This window comes from Cryptomeria japonica, chromosome 3 (assembly GCF_030272615.1).
Source record: "Cryptomeria japonica chromosome 3, Sugi_1.0, whole genome shotgun sequence".
NCBI lineage: Eukaryota > Viridiplantae > Streptophyta > Pinopsida > Cupressales > Cupressaceae > Cryptomeria > Cryptomeria japonica.
Genome location: NC_081407.1, coordinates 813,664,158 through 813,684,003, shown reverse-complemented (window position 1 = coordinate 813,684,003; position 19,846 = coordinate 813,664,158).

The window sequence follows — 19,846 nt, the reverse complement described above, 5'->3', positions numbered from 1 at the left end:
TCTGTAAGAGTGTTCTTAAGGGAATCCTTGACACTTTCTAGTATTTTAATATGAGCTGTAATATCAGATGACAGTGTGATCAAACCATCTAAAGTGCTTCCCTCAACTTGAGTTGACAATTGGGTAGCTCGATTGATCTGCTCTTGACCTGATGACAAATGGGGAATAAATAATGTTTGATGAGTCATGATATCTATCCTTATTTTATGCTCTTCATTCCAAAGTTCTAACTGTTGAGCCATAAGTGTTTGTATCCTTTTATAAAAATTCTGTAGAGAATTTGGCTTGGTAGTCAATTTATTTGAGGGATCAGTGATCTCCTTTTCAATTACTTCAGTCTTATTCTTGATATCTTTGATGAAGAATGAAAATGTACATAACTTCTAGAATAAATAAATAATATGCTTGAGTTGAGGGGATAACTCAGCAATAAATTCAATAAGCTTTATTTTACCTATAGCAATTGCTTTCTGCACTTCTTCAATCATCTTGGCAGTTAGCTCTTTTTCCTTCAATTTGCTAAGGTATTTTGATGCTTCTACTCCTGATTTCTCCAATTGAGTGAGTAGTTCATCTAGTTGCACATGGATGACAACATCTTTATTGATGGTAGCTCCAGGTATCATATCTATCAATAATGTTTTGACCTTCTGAAGTACTCGGTTCTTTTGTTGAATAGCTATCTGTCTTTCCTGCTCTACTTTGGCTTTACAAAACTCACTGAATTCTATCAGTGCTTGCCCTTTCAATTTTGTTAGGTCAACATTCGGTAGCACAATAGGCTTTGACATATCTACCTTAAAATTGTGTCATTTTTCTTTCTTCTCCTTTGATGATGTCTTTGCCAATTGAATGGGTACAATGGCTTTGGAGATGTGTCCTTCCTCAGTATGTTTCTCGGTAGAGGCAACACTTTTTTCGGTTCCTGTAGCCTCTATTTTATCCTTCGGTGTTTCCTTTCTTGGAATTTCAATGGCAATTGTCTAAGTGCTTGAAGGTACTTGTGAAGTTTGCTCACTGATGGCCTGAGAGGTAGGTTCATCTTGTTTACCCTTTGGAGCCTCTGTGCCTTCATCTGTGATCTGTGGTTTCTCAGCTGAGACTTGTTGGGTGATCAAAGGATAAGGCTTAACCTATTCCAAAACTAATTCACTGGACACCAGTTTGGCATAGGTGCTTCCTTCTATCATCTCTCCTTCCTATGCTTCAGTGTCTATGACATCCTCATCTATCTGAATAGTGGAAGTAGGATCTTGCTCAGTGATGTCAACTATTTCATCTTCACCTTTGGGCTCTTTAGTCTGAATCCTAAATATCTTCTTCCATTTCTCTTTGGTTTCATTTTCAACTTCAAGATATAGTCCATTTATCATTTTTAAGGCCCTTTGTTTTACTTGAAAATTTGTCTAGTAGTTTTTCAAGTGATCTCTTATTTCATCTACCAACATATCTAGAAAGAGATGTACCAAAACTCTTTTTCTTATTTGCTTCTCCGATTCTATAGCATACTTCCATCTATTATCAATATGTGAGTATAATGCTTCTAGAAGAAAACCAGTCACTTCCAATGGAACTACTTGGAATTTGAGAAGTGTACTAATTACAGTCTCTTTGATTTTCCTCTTCTCTTCATCCATTCTAGTATCATATTTTACATATCTAAATGACCCAAATCCACCATATTCCTTCAATTTTGCACAAAAATTGTTGACACTATGTACATCTTCCTTTGTGCTTTTTACAATCTGAAATTTATTTACATCTTCCGACTCTGTGTCACTTTCCAAAATTAGTTTTATGTTCTTCTTTCTATAAGTTTTTGTAACCTTAGTTATTTCTATATTCTTTTGCTTCTTACCGGGTGACACAAAAGATGATCTAGTATTTGGTCGCTTCACTGGTGGGGTCGGTGATACCTTGGTTGCATCCTGTTTCTTTCTTTTCAAAATTTTGCCCTTTGGCAACTCGGTGCTCAGTGTAATTGCTACTTCTTGAGCTTCAGATTCTTCCTTGATTGAAAGTTGATCACTCTTAGTAGGAGTGGAGGTAGAGCCTTCTCCAAACCTTTTAGTTAAATCCTTGATCATTCTAGTGGCTTTCCTGGCAGCCTTCAGTACAACTATGCTCATTTTTACTTTTTCTTTCACCTCTTCATAGGTGCCATGTCTTTTCTCGGTAGCATGCCTTGGAAGTGCTAAAAATGCATCTATCTACTATTGAGCAATGTTAAAATCTATCTCATAACCTATAGGCGTTAGTGATTGAGTGTTGGGTTCTACTGCATTGACATAACAGTAATCTGTATCCAATTCAAAACATATAGTATCTTTGTATTTTTCCACTAGTTGAGGTGGAATCTTGTACCTGCTATGCATCTTTTCTTGGAATTTTTTGAAGTAGTCATCCATTATCATATTGAAATTATCACCTAGTTGATTGATGAAATCATTTATTTGATGGGTGATAGGTCGGTGTAATTCCCAAACTTTAGTGTGTTGGCACTATTATTCTTCCTAGGTTTCCTTATTGTATTTAGATTTTCAAAAAGATTCTTCAACAAAACTTCACATAAATCAATTTGCATACCCTTTTTAACAATTTTATAGGCCAAATCTATAGCTGCACATGGTACACTAGTTTCTCTTGCTGGCTTGAAGAAACAATAACCAATAACTCTAATAGAAAAATTAAGTTTTGCATCTGTCACATTGTTCAACTTAAGACCTCTGCTATCAGACTCAACACCTGTTAATGTTATCAATTCGTTCTGTGAAATCATCTTCTGTGCTCAGGCATGGTCAAATATAGGGTATCGAGTTATTATGTGAATAATCTCCTTGGTGATCTTGAAAGGTTGTTCCTCTAGCCACATAAAATTGTCATGTACTTGGCTCAAGACAAATTTGACCCATTGGGGTTTGAAGACTCGAGGATAGGTTAGGGCTTCAGTTAATCCCTTGATTTTAATATGCTCAAACTTGCTGTCCAGATTTCCATCGGTGCACAATTTATCATACACATCCTTAATCTCAGTATGACCTAGCTCATCAACTCTGCACTTGGTATAAAATCTAACATCTTCTATCAATAGAACCCTATCTGGAATAAGAGAAAATGTAGTTTTCTCATCGGGTTTGGAAGCCACTTTGGGAGGTAAGGTGTATTTCAATGTAGGCTTCTCAATGGTTTCTACTACAACAGGTTTTTGAACTTTGGGGGCCATTACAAACTGCAATTCTGCTTACGAAATAGCTTAGGGTTTCAAATAACCAGAAAATGGTTTCAACTTAGTAAATACTTCGCAAATATTCACAACTTGACTTGATCGGTTAACTTCTAAAAATGCAACTTTAGATTTGCTAAATACCTTGAATTCGCTCTGGAAATGTTTGATCGCCTTTAGATTCGCTCTACTCTGCTCTTTGAAAATTGGTAAGTGAAAAATGACTGCGCTCAATACTTTTAATACCTCCTTTTGACCTTATCGGGATTCATGCAGTTAGGTATAATAGGCATTAAATGCACTTGGTTTCCCTTTACCGACTAACTCTCTTATTGTCTTTTTACCAACTAGACAGGCTTACTAGTTTTACCGACTTCCCTGGTAAATCAAAAGACTAGATAATTTTTTGAATTTGCTATTGCATCTTAGCTATGTAGATTTTGAATTTAAGTGCATGAATACATAGGAACTGTTAAGATATAACCTTCGAGAATGCAGTCCCTCCATACCTTCATTGACTAATTCGAAGTAGATGCACCTAACTCGGTAGGTAAGGTGCTTCCTTCATTGGTTGACACATTTTCCTTCTTTTTCCAAAATTTCTACAATTTGCTTCTTATCTCCTCAGTATCTCCTCTCGGTTGGTCTCTGCAGTCTTTAGCTATGTGTCCAACTTTGTGACAATGAAAACATGCCATTCTAGGACTTCTCCATGATCTCTGGTTGTTTATTCCAAACCTTATCATACATTTTGCACTTATATGTCTATATCTTCCACAACATTCACACCAAATTCTTGTATTGTAATCCCATGGTACTGAAGTATATTGTCAATTGAGATTTGTGTCAGTTTGGTAACTTCTAGTGTTTGCTCGGTGTGGAGTCCACATATAGTTTTTCTTCTTAAACCAACATTTCTCGGTATTGTGTCCATATCTATTACAATTTTTGCAAAACCCTTTGTATTTTTCCTTCTCATAATTGTTGACAGACTTTGTTCTACATTGCTTAGATGTGTGACCATACTTATTGCAATTGTAACAATAACCATAAAACCTAGTAACATCCTATTGCTTACCTTTTCTAATCCAACAAATGTTGGCAGTATGTCCTTGCTTTCCATAGTAGTTGCAAATAGGCTTCTTGTCCTTGATGTTCTCTTTGTTTCCATCTTGCTTGGATAATTCTCCTTTCTCGGTAGTGTTGATCCCTTTCTTAGTAGAGTTGTTTCCTTTGTAACCGAGTCCTATATTTTTGTTGGGTTTTCTCATATTCAGTTGTCGATCCAACATTTTTGATGCTTCATGGCTTTTCCTCAATGTTTCTTTTGACTCTTTTTCTGCTTCTAGTTCATCGGTTAATCTTGATATTTCAAGTTTCAATGCTTGGTTCTCATTTCCTTTTGAGTAGCTTCATGATGTGCATAGTCCAATTGATCAGACAGATTATGTTGAACTATAGTCATCCCTGATATTTCATCATTCTTTACAGACACCATTGCTTCTAGCTGTTGTTTTTCCCCTTCTATATTCGCTTATTATCTTTAGTTGTTCTCAATGCATCAAGATTTTTGAGTCATCTATGTGCTAAAATACTCATGTTCCCTTCTCATTTCTTTGAGCTATTCACTAAGTGCTTTGTTCTTTTCTTTCAATTCTACAATCATTTCTTCAGATTCTTCTGATATGCTATTCTCAGATGATGTCTCAATTTGTTCCACCAACTCTTGTGAGTCCTCTAAATCATCAGTCAACCTTCTTCTGACTTTCAGTGATCTCTGCATTTGCCTCTGCATATCTGCAATCATTTGATTAGCATGATCCAATTCTTCTTGAAGATTCACAATCCTGCGAGATTGTTTATAGCCTTCCATTGATATGATCTTTCTCTTTAGGTTGTTAGACCCTTTACCAAGAATATAGCTCTGATACCAATTGTTAGGTCCTACTTGGAAAGCTAATGTACTGAGAGGGGAGGGGTGAATCAATACTTCAAAAAATTTCTTGAAAAATAGTTTTACTGATAAACACAAACTATGTATTGCTGATCTCAAAGATATTAAATACTGAAACATAATCATAAAGATAACATGCATCAAAATATCACTCCATAACACAATGATTTTTGGTCACATGAAAACTCTTGGTTAGAGAGAAAAACTGCGGTGGGGATGGCACCCACAACTTCACTACTGCAGTAATCAAAATTGCTTGGTTAGAGCTACATGTTTATCCATTTCTGATAGCTTACCCTGTTAGGAGTATAAAGATATTTAGATCTACCTTTCTAAAAGATTTTACAAACACTTCTACAAAATGTTGTACCTGGTTAAAGGCTTTACAATTTATAGACTTTATTAGAGTCTTTTACCCTATTAAAGTTTTCCATTACAACTTAATATTTCAATCAAAATCTTTACAAAATATATGCAACTTTACATCTGAAATGTTATAGCAGACTCTATGTGCTTAATATGAAATTACCTTGCTCATAGCATTCCTCGGTAATTGATAAATCAACTCGGTAACCACTTCTGTATTCTCTATTCCTTAAACAGTTCTTTGAAACCTTCTCAGTAACTTGTGATTATCTTTGTCAATCTTATTCCTTCATGCTTGACTTAATCATTCCTTCATCTCTCTACTCTTGATTGACCTTACATGTCACCTTATGTTCATGTACTCAAATCATTTTGTTTATATAGATCTCTGAGAAGGTGATCTGCTCATGCTTCGATCATACAAACATGTTTTATTGAATGAATAAACATAGAAATTATTTCATTGGATATTCTTCCTCAAAATCATACAAAAACTTTAAATGCAATTTCCAATGTAGTAACAATTTCATCTTCTCGAATTATGTAACACGTTTCACATGAGTGTCCAGGTTCATTGAATCTGGTAACACGTTTTCACTTAGTTCAAATTAACTCGGTATACCTTCTTTGTTGCTCGGTAAACATATAAACCTTACTCGGTAGACGTTCTGCGTATGTCTCGATTCATAGCTCGGTGTCCGACTGGACTTTTCGGTAGTATTAACCGACTAGAGTATATAGAATGACTTTTGGCATAAAACTAATGACAAATTAGTAAATAGCAACAATTTTGGTGGGCATTACATGATTCTCACTATTTTTTTTCCTAGTTTGGGTTTTCCATGAAATAATATTTGTGTTCTTGTGTGGTTTCTTTTATTGTTTCTATTTTTTTTTTCTTACATGCATATGGTGGATGAAATGTATGTTGAGTTAAAGGTTTAATTTAATCAAGTTTAAGTGTATGTTGATTCACACTCTCCCCCCTCTTAGCATCTAGTAGCATTCAACAACTTATTCGCCAAGAGTTTGGGTGAGTCATCTTATTTCAATTCAACACAAAATGCCTAACATTGTTGATAATATTTCCCCTCATGCTTCTCATGATAAGGATGACAATTTAACTCAAATTAGTATCAAATAATTCAAGAAGCTTGACAAGGAATTGAGAGATCTTCAATAATTTGTGAGTTAAGAACACTTGGTTGGAGAGACAATCACCTTGATTGAATATTTAAGGAGGTTTATTTTTATAATGATAAGGTGTGGAATTGTTGCATGGCATAGCTCATATTGTGTATAAAAATATTTTAACAATAAAAAGTTGTGTTGAAGTGCTTGCACATTCAAATCATCAAAATCAAGTTGACCCTTCCATTAATATTTCTAAATGTTTTTCTAATGTGTCTACATATACCAATTCCATCATGGCTATAGATCTCTACATAAAATTTTAATGCTACACATGTTAGTAATGAGGGGAATCATATCAATTAGTATTCTTACTTACCACTCTCAACCAATCTTCCATTTTTCTACCAACCATCTCTTTTACCCACCCATCATAATGTTCCACCTACCTATCATATAGAAACTTCAAATCCTCTATCTAAATCTACCATTTCTCAATAAAATTCATTAATTAAAGCCACCTTAAACTAATTAATCCAAAATGTTTCATTTTTACAACAACAATTGGCTATCATAACCCAATCCAAATCCAGTATTCCTACATGTTCTATTGCTAGCCCACTTTCCACTGAAATCCTTCATACTCCTCTTATCAACACATTGAGGGTCCCCACTTGGAGAAATATAATGGGCAAGATGACTCCAAAAATCATGTGAAAATATTTTTAACTGTGTAGTGATTTTTCATATGATCCAAGACTTATGGAAACACTACTCACATGTAATGATAAAAAAAATTGTGCAATGTTTTTTCTCCTTCCCCCTTTATTAAATTTATTTTTTTCAAAAATTTATTGATGAATTTGATAAACATTTTCAAAATAATATTGGTTCACAAATTACTTTGATTGATTTGGGGCATTGTAAACAATGTGTTAAGGAGAACGTGATTGACTTCATTGATACATATAAACATTTGCATTCACAAATTGCTTATCATATTCCTAATGGTAATGTTCAAATATTTTTTATTAATAATTCATATAATCACATTAGAGTTAATCTTTTGCTTTTAGGTTATGTGTCTTTCACAGAATTGTACACAACACTTGAAAATTATCAGCTTTAAGAAAGTCAATATGAACCATCTTCATTGTTGAGTTTGATTGATAAGAATGAATATGCTCATCAAAACTTTAAAAAATGAAAAAAAAAAAAGAATTGCATAAAGATCAATACTAAAAATTATTCCAATCATTGTGATTCTTAAGTGTAAGGAAGTTAAGTAGCGGAACAACTTCCTACACCAACCTTGAGAAGAGGCTAATGAAAAGACTTTTACAAATTGTTACAATAGTTATAGAAAATTAACAAAAATAATCAAAATATCATGCATACCACAACACAACAACACAATGATTTATGTGGGGAAAACCCTGTCAGGAGAAAAATCTCACACTCCAAAAGTAGTTCAATATATTATTCGACAATCAATAACAAATTACAATATACTTGCAAAGCAAGCTCTTCATAGGAGTACCACTAATCAGAGACTTGGAGGCAACTCAATTTCCATTAGAATCTCTCACACAACCACTATCTCATGCACCTCATATATAGGGGATACAATACAAGAAACCATCAAACGGTAGTACAAAACCATGGGCTAAAACCACCCAATAAAGTAGAGTCAACCTTGTCTCCCTTCTAGATTCCCTATGACATGTTAAAACACACATCAACACATGTCCCTCCCTTTTACAACTCATTTATGTGTCCAATACATTTTCTATTTCCTATTTTAGGAGTACAAACTTTTCGAGGCCATAACTTGAGAAAGATGTGTTCTATTGATGAACTATTTGAAGCATTGGGAAGATCACAAAGTGTTATATTACCTCATAAGCCACCATATCGCTTACACCCACTTTTCAAGGAATTTTGAGGCCTCTAAAGTCCACAAAATTAATTTTAAACCTTGCATTGCCCCCTCCATAACATAAACTTTAATATCTTCAAAACTAGTTGTGATCTTGCGACGTAACTTTATGGGAATGCTTATCTAGCCAACCAAAAGCTTTGGGGAGAATTTTGTACCATTTTGTGCCCAAATAAAAATTTACTATAAATAGTAACCTCATGTAAATGCAAGGTTGAGACACCATTTTCCCAACAGCTTCCCACTTTTCAAACACCTTGCAAGAGAAAAGGGAGTATCAACGCAATAAATCAATTGTTAGGGGCCTAGAGGCCCATAGATTCCAAACACCATCTGAACTTATTTGTGCTCACAACCTTAGTTAAAGCATCTGCAACATTCATCAAAGTTTTTACCTTAACCAGTTTCACCCTACCATCTTTGGCTACATCTCTGATAAAATGATACTGAACATCAATATGTTTGGTTCAAGCATGAAACGTCAGGTTCTTAGCTAGGCAGATCGCACTCTAACTGTCACAATAAACTGTCATTGTACATTGTTTTATTCAAGTATCTGAACATAGTCTCTTAAGCCTAATGGCTTATTTAAAAGCATGAGTAGCTTCCATATACTCTACTTCAGTAGTGGGCAAAACAACCACAGCTGGTCGCTTACTCATCCAACTAATTGCACCACCAAATAAAGTAAATACATAAGCACTGGTGGATCTTCTGCTATCAATATCAGCACCACCAAATTAAAATGATAACACAAAGAATACTCTGAGACACCCTTCAAATATTTGAAGACTCTTATGACTACATCCCAATGAACTTTACTAGGATTAGACATGTATCTGGAAATAACTCCCACTACTTAGGCAATGTCTGGTCTGGTATAGACCATAGCATACATCAAACTTCCAACTGCACTCTGGTAAGACACTTTGCTCATGTCTTCCATTTCTGATGGGGATGTAGGACAATCTAAGGTAGATAATTTTGTTCCAACTGCAAAAGGAACACATAATGGTCTGCAATCCTGCATGTTGAACCTCCATAAAACTAAAATCAAATACTTACTCTGGCCTAGCCATAGCTTTTTGTTAACTCTATCTCTTCTGATTTCTATCCCAAGAATGTGCTTTGCAGCACCAATTATCTTTCATTTCAAATTTAGCAGCGAGCCAAGAATTTAGTTCTAAAATCATACCTTTCCCTTTACCAATGAATAACATACCATCAACATACAATGCAATGTACAAGAAATGATCACCGTCAGATTTATAATAAACATAGTGATCTGATTTAGAATGCTCAAATCCCAAACTCAACACGTATGTATCAAATTTCTGGTACCACATCCTAGGATTCTATTTGAGGCCATACAAATATTTCTTTAATTTACAGACCAAATTACTTTTACCTTTCACCACATAGTGCTCCGGTTGTGTCATATAAATATCCTCCTCTAAACCACCATGAAGAAAAGTAGTTTTCACATCCATTTGCTCAACCTCCAAATCATAAGCAACAATAATAGAAAGAAAAAATCTAATGGATGTCATTTTTGCAACAGGAGTATCTCACCATAATCAACACCCTCAACCTAAGAGTAGCCTTTTGCAACCAACCTTGCTTTATACTTCTCAATGCTTCCATCTAAACCAATCATTTTCTTGAACACCCATTTACAACCAACAGGCTTCCGTCCTTCAAGCAATGGTACAAGATCCCATGTATTATTGTTTTTCAAAGCTTCCATTTCTTCTTCCATAGAAATCTTCCAAGATTCTACATCATTCATACCTAATTCCTCTTCTATGGATCTAGGTTCATACATATTAGTATTCAAAGAAAAAATACATCTCCAATCATTACATGAATACCTTTTATGTGGTTGTCTATGTCTTGTAGACCTTTGAACAAGCTGAGTTGGAGGTTTTTCCTCCTCTTCTGAAGATTTAGAGCTAGATGAGCTCTCCTCAACTTCTTGCCTATCAAGTGGTCTTGATTAAACTCTTTTAGGTGTAGAAGAGAATTGAATCACATCTTTCTGTTTAGTCTATTATGGCTGCAATGTACCAGAAGGAGACTTAATTTCTCTAAAAATAACACTTCTAATCTGAATTACCTTTTGTGCAACAGGGTCCCAGAGCTTGTATCCTTTCACACCACAATTGTAATCGATGAAGATACATTTCATAACCTTGTTCTCCAACTTTATCTACTTCTCCTTTGGCACATATGCATATGCCTTGCAACCAAAAACTCTAAGATGTCTCAATAAATGCTTGTGACCTGATCATGCTTCCATAGGCATTCTATCAACAAGAGATGATGTAGGATACCTGCTAATCAAGTAGAAAACAGTGGCAATAGATTCAACCCAAAACTTTTCTTCTAGACCAGCACCACTCAACATACTTCTAGCCTTCTCTAGTAGTGTCTTGTTCATTCTTTCTGCAACTCCATTTTTTTGTGGAGAATACAGAGTTATCTTTTGTCTATTTAATACTATAGTCTTTACAAAATCTATCAAAATAATTAGAGAAAAAATTACTAGCCATTATCAGTCCTCAAACATTTAATTTTCTTTTGAGTCTACAACTGAAACATTGCTTTAAATTCTTTAAAATGATTGAAAAACTTTAAATTTTCTCTTTAGAAAGTATACCCATGTCCTTCTACTAAAATCATCAATAAATGAAACATAATATGTGGATTTTCCAATTGAAGGAACATCTACAAGACCAAACACCTCAAAATGAATAAGATCCAAAACACCACAAGATTTATGAGAACTCGAGTAAAATTGAATGTGGTTTTGTTTTCCATAAATGCAATGCTCACAAAAATCAAAGTCAAGATTATAATAATTCAAACCTTCAACAAGGTTTTTATTTTTCAAGGTCCTTAGACACTTTTCTCCAATGTGGCCAAGTCTCTGGTGCCATAACATAGTATTCTCTACAAGTAACTTTGCTTCAGAAGAAAGAGAACCCTTAGGTACCCAAAATCCATGTCCATCCGCTGAAGATGAAAACCTCAAATCTTCTGATAAAGTATCCATAGATTATACTTTTTACATAAGTGCTATTACACTCAACAGTGTGTGCCTCTAGCTTATACAAAGTGTCAAATGTGACACTTCTAGCAATCACCATAGCACTCTTAATCATCTTACATCCTATGTCAAAAAAGACTACCTGCATACCCACATCTATCAATTTTCTCATAGATAATTGTAAAGCAGAAAAATCGAACCCTAGTCGTTCTTTCTCCCCAACTCCAAGGAGAGAGAAGGGAGAGTCACTAGGGTTGATGGTTTTCACTCAGGGGAGACTTTACATTCAAAAGAGAGGTTGAAACCCACAAGATCCAATCCCACACAATGCAAGATTGGATTCTATATGAGTTTCAAGGGTTAAGACATCAAGGATACCCTCTTTTGTAAAGAATGTAGATAGAAAGATTGAACTAGGAATGCATGTAAAGTAGGAAAGATTCACTTATAAACAGAGATAGGGATAAGGGATGAAGCTGCGGACCTAGAATTAGCAGTAAAATGTCGAGATGGTGCTATTCTGCAAATTTGAGCGAAAGTTGATGGGACGATGGCGCCCGGCGTGCACACGGTCCTTCGAAAAATCCGCAAAACGAAGGGGGATCTGTTCGTCTTTGCACAAGGATTCCAGATCTTCAATTACAGCCACGTACCTGCAACCTACACACAGAAAAGAGAGGATGATTGGGAGGTTAGGGATGAGGGGTTTGTCTTTAGGTCAAACCCCGGTTTTGGAATTAACCAAGAAATGAGAATGTTGTAAATGTAAATGTTTGTAATGTAAACAAGTACTGATACCTTGTTGTAAGAATGTTTGTAATCTTACATGCGAAGGTGTAATGTATGTAGTATGTTGTATGTTGTATGTGATCTCCTCTTCAATGGTTGAATCCTTGTCTTGAATGCAACACTTAGCCTTGAATGGAGACTTAGAATGCTCAATTGCTTGAAGGAATGCTTGAATGCTTGAATGCTTGAATGTTTGAATATCGTTTCTGCCTTTTTTCCATCTATCAAAATGGGAGAGGAAATGTAGTTTATATACTTGTCAATTAGGGCTGATAGACTGATTTTCCTGACCTTAGGCCGACCAGGAAATATTATTTTCCAATTTGCAAACATAAAGACCCGAGACCCAAAAGAGACCGGGCCCAAAAATAGGGCCAGGGACCAGGGAACTGGGCGCCCTAGTCCTGAAGGACCAGGGCACTGGGCGCCATGGTCCCACCTCCAGGGACAATAGGGTGCAAGGAGGATCAGGCCAGGGTGCTGAAAAATGCAGTTTTTGATGTCATGAACAAGTTTCGGGGTCTCCATTCAGGTTCCGTGTTGCATCGCCATCGTGAAGACCCAAATGCGGTCGAAATTGCAAGTGTCACAATTTTAGGACGCTACATTTAGCCCCCACTTTAGCGGGAGTATAAGCGTACGCTCATACTTCTGGTAAAGTACAAGGAAACAACATTGAAAAACTTTCACCACGTCAAGGAGGCAAGATACACCAAGCCCCCTAGTGGACTAAGGATCTCACGACTTCAATTGATAAAGTAAAAGGGAAGATCATGAGGGAGAACCATGACTATCAGTAGTAAGGTTCCCTCACTATGAGTCATGCAAGAAAGATATCAAAAATTTTCAAGGCAAAGCTAAATTTGTCAAAAATTTTCAAGTATCTTGAAAAGATATGGACAGGATGTATGCCCCCCTACGTTAAAGCGATCGCACACGCCTCACCGGGGGTGATTGCTTTAAGGTAGTGATACATATAAGACATGAGAAAGGAGCACGTTATCACAAGGATTTAGCCCCCAAGTGTGAGATAAGCCCAAGGATAATAGACACAAAACACAAAGCACAAGGTGACTTCGCTTTCCTCGGGGTCAGTATGCTGTATGATAATTCATGTATATCATATGTATGTATGCATAATTGTTCTTTATTCCCCAATCAAGGAAGGTCACCTAGAAGAAGGGAACACATGTGTCTTTTGAGTCAACATGAGAGAGACCAAAAGAGATCTCAATGTTTTGCATTGTCCTCAAGTAGACAACACTAAGGACAACAAATAGAAGAATGAGAATAACACATAGAAGAAGTAACAAAAGAGAGGAGGAGAGAGTCTGCTATGCTAATGAACTAGTCTAGCACGTCATCTAGCCCCCGATCTTGTTGATCAATATTTCGGGAAGGTAGGAAACACGCTAGAGGAGGAACATCCAACACAGCAGATGAAGCTATCACAAGATCCAAACAAGGGCTATGTTCATACCCCAAGCCACGGTGTTCTTGTCTAGGAGCTAGGATAAGTGCTTTAGAAAATTCGTTAGATACATGGTTATCAACATCAACATATTCATATTCACTATCGGAATGAATAGGAGTAACATTTTCATCATGAATAACATTTTCATCTATATCATCATCAAGATTTATAAAAATAGGATCTTTAACTCGCACAGGATCAAGACCATCATGCATCTTATGTTCAGGAGATTTCGGCTCAATCGTCAGTTGAGGAGAAAATGGAATAATATTAGTTGAAGGTGTTTTTGGGGATTGCAAAGTTTGAGAAGCAACTGCTTGAGCTCTAAGAGACGCTTTCGTCGGCATTCACGTGCAGAACGATTTCGTCTAGTCTTAGTAGGAAGTTGCGAAGATTGAGGAGGAGGAATGTTCTCATCCTTATCACTTGGGTGTTTAGGTTGTGGTCTCTTAGGTTGAATAATAGGAGAAGAGGAAGGTCTCTTCTCTCCATAAGAGGAAGGAGGAGGAACTGCTCCATATAAGGGAGGAATATTTGGTTTAGGAAGGAGACCAAGTCCATCATGACGAGGAGGTATAGGTCTACTTTTAGGAAGTTTATTAATCATAGGTATAGTCACATCCATAGGGATGGGTTGGGAATCTTCTTGAGGAAAGACATTAGTTTTATCTTTCGAAGGAAGAACTTCCTTCTCAAGAATGATAGGAATGTCAATTTTGGGTGTTCTAGGTTCACTTAGAGATAGGATCATATCTTTTTTCCACTTTTGATAAGATTTAAAAAGATGATCACTTCGCGGAGGAAGAGATTGAAATTGTTTAGGCCAAAAGTAATCAATAGGAACGCTAGAGGTTCTTTCAGCTGGTTTAAAGAGGCTATGATTGATAGTAACAACTTCACCATTATGGGGAAATTTCAAACACTTGTGAATAGGAGAAGCAATAGCTTTCATGGAAGATAGCCAGGGATAGCCTAGCTTCACATGAAATTGTTCGGATGATGGAATAATAGCAAAGTCCACATCAAGGGATTTGTTATGGACCTCAATAGGTAATGTAATAGAACCAATTGTAGGAGAAGAAAATGTATCAAATAGTTTCACAACCACATTTGTTTCATCATAGATCACTTGATTCAATTGCAAAGTAAAAAGAAATTCTTCAGTAATGATATTAACCATACAAGAAGGATCAATAAGCACTCCACGGCAAGGTGTATTCTTGACTTTTGAAACTATATATAAAGGACCATCAGGTTCCTGATAGTTTCACTAGAATCAAAGGTGATGGAAGGTTCTTTAGGGATTTTCTGCTGCTCTACAAAGTTAATCACATTCGGAGTCATAGACACAAGATCATCAGGTGAGACAGAGGAATCAGTAGTATCAATCGCATTAGAGGTATGAGAAGGTAATGGATCGGTAAAAATTTGAAGATTTTGGTTAGGAGGAGCTACAGATGTGTTGCCTTTATCATTCACTCCAGAAACAGAAATAGTATTATTATCAATCAAATCTTGAATTTTACCCTTCAAAGCAAAACATTTTTCAGTATCATGCCCAGGATGACGATGAAATTGACAAAAAGATTTGTTATCAAAATAGGGTGAATTAATCTTTGTAGGATCTATTTGCCTTATAGGAGGAAGAGTAAGCACATTTTGTTCCAATAACTTATTCATAATACTATGCAATGATTCATTCAAAGGAGTAAACTTTCTTTCTTTCCTGAAAAACTTAGAAATAGGAGGCACACCTGATGCCGCATTCACATTGTTGTTGATGATGTTTTCATTGAATTTAATGGACTCTCTGTTCGGTTTAAACTTCCCAAATGGTTGTTGACTACTATCACCCTTATCACTCGAAGCCATAGGATTTGCTTGTTCCATTTGACTCACAATCAGTTGATAATTGTGAAGAGTTGCGCACAACTGTTGGAAAGAAGTAAACTCAGAAAATAGGAGTTTTTCTCTAATATCTTTTTGTAAATTAGAAATAAAGATTCTTTGAATATCATTGTCAGGTACTAGAAAAGAAATTTGAGCATACAAATGCTTATATCTACCAATGAAATCAATCACTTTTTCTTTAACACCTTGTTTACAATGCATTAAATCAATCAAAGTAACTTTAGGACTTATATTGTTTTGAAATTGTTGAATGAAAGCATTTGCAAGTTGTTCGAAAGAAGTAATAGAATAAGAAGGCAACGAGCAATACCATTGTAGGGCTTTATCTCTTAATGTTCTAGTAAACATTTTTGCAAGCAACCTTTGGTCATTAGTAAAATCAGTACATATTGTTTGAAAGGTCTTAACATGTGTTAGAGGATCACCCTTACCATTATAAAGCTCCAAATGCAGAATTTCAACATGTTTAGGGGGGATAGCTTGAACAATGTCAAGAGAAAGTGGGCTCGCAACATCAAATGTGGGCACACTAAACTTAGATTGATTCATAGAGGCAATTTGTTGTTGTAAAGAAGAGACAGTTTGTGCAAGATTGTTAATGGTCGCTTCAGTCGAAGAGTTCATATTAGACATGTTAGATTGTGATGGAGGTGTTATGTTATTGAAAGAAGGTAGAGAGTAAGGTGGTGGGACGCTATGATAGTTAGTAATAGGAGATGATTGGAAAGGAGGAACACTACAAGGAGGAATGGAATGGTTAAATGAATTGCCCCCTTGCGTCATGTTCATTTGTGGTGATATAATAGGAACACTCATTGAAGGAATAAATGAAGAAGTTGGATTAAATGAAGGAAGAGGGTTGATTGAAGAAGAAGGATTGCCCCCATTATTAGTGATCATAGGAGGAATGTCTTGTATTGAAGTAGTCATTATGTTTGATGTAAAAGTAGGTATACTAGCAATAGGAGTTGTCAAAGGAATAGAATGATTAACTTGAGTAGGAGGTTGTGTATAACCTAAGGTTTCGGCACAAATTTTCATCGACATCACATTCGAATCCACAATGTGTGCAATACCACGCAAAATATCAATTCCATTCTTATCACTTTGAACCATACATTTTAGACCCTCAATTAATAAAAGAGCTTCACTATCGGGGTATTCTTGAGACATCCATTGTCGAAAATCATCAAATTGGTTATCCAATTTCGAAAGTTGTTCTACAAAAACCTCATGGAGAGATTCTTCCTCATTAAGAGGATTAGAGGAATTACCCATGTCCTCGTTAAAAAGGCCATTCAAATTAGGTTCCATCTCCTCAATAATTACACCTTGGAAAGACTTAATTCTAAGGCTTCGTCTAACGGGAATAGTGTAAGTAGGACTTATTGTTGTAAAACTCATGCACTAAAGAGAGAGAGAAGATTTTGAATTTTAGAGGTAGCAAATTTCAATAAAATCAGCCAATCTCCTAGATTTAAGCTGTTAAATGCAATCAGGACAATCTCCCAAAATTTCAAAAAAAATGTCCGGGACCGTGGCGAACGGAGTGCACACGTCCTTGCAACTTTTTTCAAAATTTTCAAGGATGAAAGTTATGATGATTTTAAAGCTAATCTGAAAAAATTGAGTGATTTTACAATCTGTAGATAGGCCAAATTAAAGTTGCAATCTCAAAATTGAACCCTACCAAGATTGTTGAAAAATGTAAAATTTGAATTTTGAAAAAGAGGGGGAAACTGAAATTTTGAATTTTATGATTTTAGAGGGAATACTGAAAGAAATGCAAGTTTCGAAATTTAAAAGTTGACCCGATTTCATGCAAAATTCAAATTTGAAAGCGGAAATCAGAGTTGCTGCAATTAAACACTTAATTTCAAAAGTCACAAACTGCAAAAATTTGAATAAAACACTGAAATTTCGAATGAATGCTAACACACTTTTCAGTTTAGGACTGTAAGAAACACAATTTTGATATGAATTTCAATTTCAACAATTTTTTGAATGATTAGAAGCCTCAATCCAAGCAATTGCTAAACCAACTTTGACTTTAATTTTGAGAGTGTTAAATTTGATAAAATCAGCCAAAATTCTAGATTTTAGCAGAAAAATACAGTAAGATCTAGCTCCCGAAATTTCGGAAAAAATGTCGGGGATGATGGCGCTCGGGGTGCACACGGTCCTCGCAACTTTTTTCCAAATTTTCAGGGATGAGAGATATTGTGATTTTTTTGCAGAATCCAAAGTTACAGCCGATTTGGAGGTGTTTTGATCAGTGAAATTATCAGTCAAAGGTTGAATCAAGAAGGTCTTAAAAATTAGGGTTTTGACATTTAACCACTTAATTTTCAGAATTAAAGCACAAATATGAATTGACAATTTGCAATAGAAGGGTAGATCTGAAACAAGCATTAACAATTAAACATTTCACAAGTTTAATTACTTAAAAAGAAAATTTTAGGGTTTTTATTCAATCAACCTCTAAAATTTGCAAAAGATCAAACATGGAAATATAATTAGGAAAGAAAATTTTTTAGATCTAACCATGAATAATCAAAATGAGGATGTTCACGTCGGGTTCACCAAAATGTAAAGTGGAAAAATCAAACCCTAGTCGTTCTCCCCTCCCCAACTCCAAGGAGAGAGAAGGGAGAGTCACTAGGGTTGATGGTTTTCACTTAGGGGAGACTTTACATTCAAAAGAGGGGTTAAAACCCACAAGATCCAATCCCACACAATGCAAGATTTGATTCTATATGAGTTTCAAGGGTTAAGACATCAAGGATACCCTCTTTTGTAAATAATGTAGATAGAAAGATTGAACTAGGAATGCATGTAAAGTAGGAAAGATTCGCTTATAAACAGAGATAGGGATATGGGATGAAGCTGCGGACCTGGAATTAGCAGTAAAATGTCAGGACGGTGTTGTTCTGCAAATTTGAGTGAAATTTGACGGGACGATGGCGCCCGACGTGCACATGGTCCTCCGAAAAATCCGCGAAACAAAGGGGGATCTGTTCATCTCTGCACAAGGATTCCAGATCTTCAATTACAGCCGCGTACCTACAACCTACACACAGAAAAGAGAGGACGATTGGGGGGTTAGGGATGAGGGGTTTGCCTTTAGGTCAAACCCCGGTTTTGGAATTAACCAAGAAATGAGAATGTTGTAAATGTAAATGTTTGTAGTGTAAACAAGTACTGATACCTTGTTGTAAGAATGTTTGTATTCTTACATGCGAAGGTGTAATGTATGTAGTATGTTGTATGTTTTATGTGATCTCCTCTTCAATGGTTGAATCCTTGTCTTGAATGCAACACTTAGCCTTGAATGGAGACTTAGAATGCTCAATTGCTTGAAGGAATGCTTGAATGCTTGAATGCTTGAATGTTTGAATATTGTTTTCGCCTTTTTTCCATTTACCAAAATGGGAGAGGAAATGTAGTTTATATACTTGTCAATTAGGGCTGATAGACTGATTTTCCCGACCTTAGGCCGACCAGGAAATATTATTTTCCAATTTGCAAACATAAAGACCCGAGACCCAAAAGAGACCGGGCCCAAAAATAGGGCCAAGCGCCCTGGTCCTGGGGGACCAGGGTGCTGGGCGCCATGGTCCCACCTCCAGGGACAACAGGGTGCACGGAGGATCAGGCCAGGGTGTTGAAAAATGCAGTTTTTGATGTCATGAACAAGTTTCGGGGTCTCCATTCAGGTTCCGTGTTGCATCGCCATCGTGAAGACCCAAATGCGGTCAAAATTGCAAGTGTCACAATTTTAGGACGCTACAATAATAAATTTCATTTTAAATAATTAATAAGTAGCACACCACTAATCCTTTTTATTCTACCATCAGATAGCTCAATCCTAACTTTACCACAACCAACAATGTCTAAATGTGAATCATCACCCAAGTACACCTTTCCTTCATTAAATTCTTCATATTTAGAAAACCAATCTTTATTGGAAGTCATATAAAAAGATGCACCTAAGTCAATTAACCATGTGT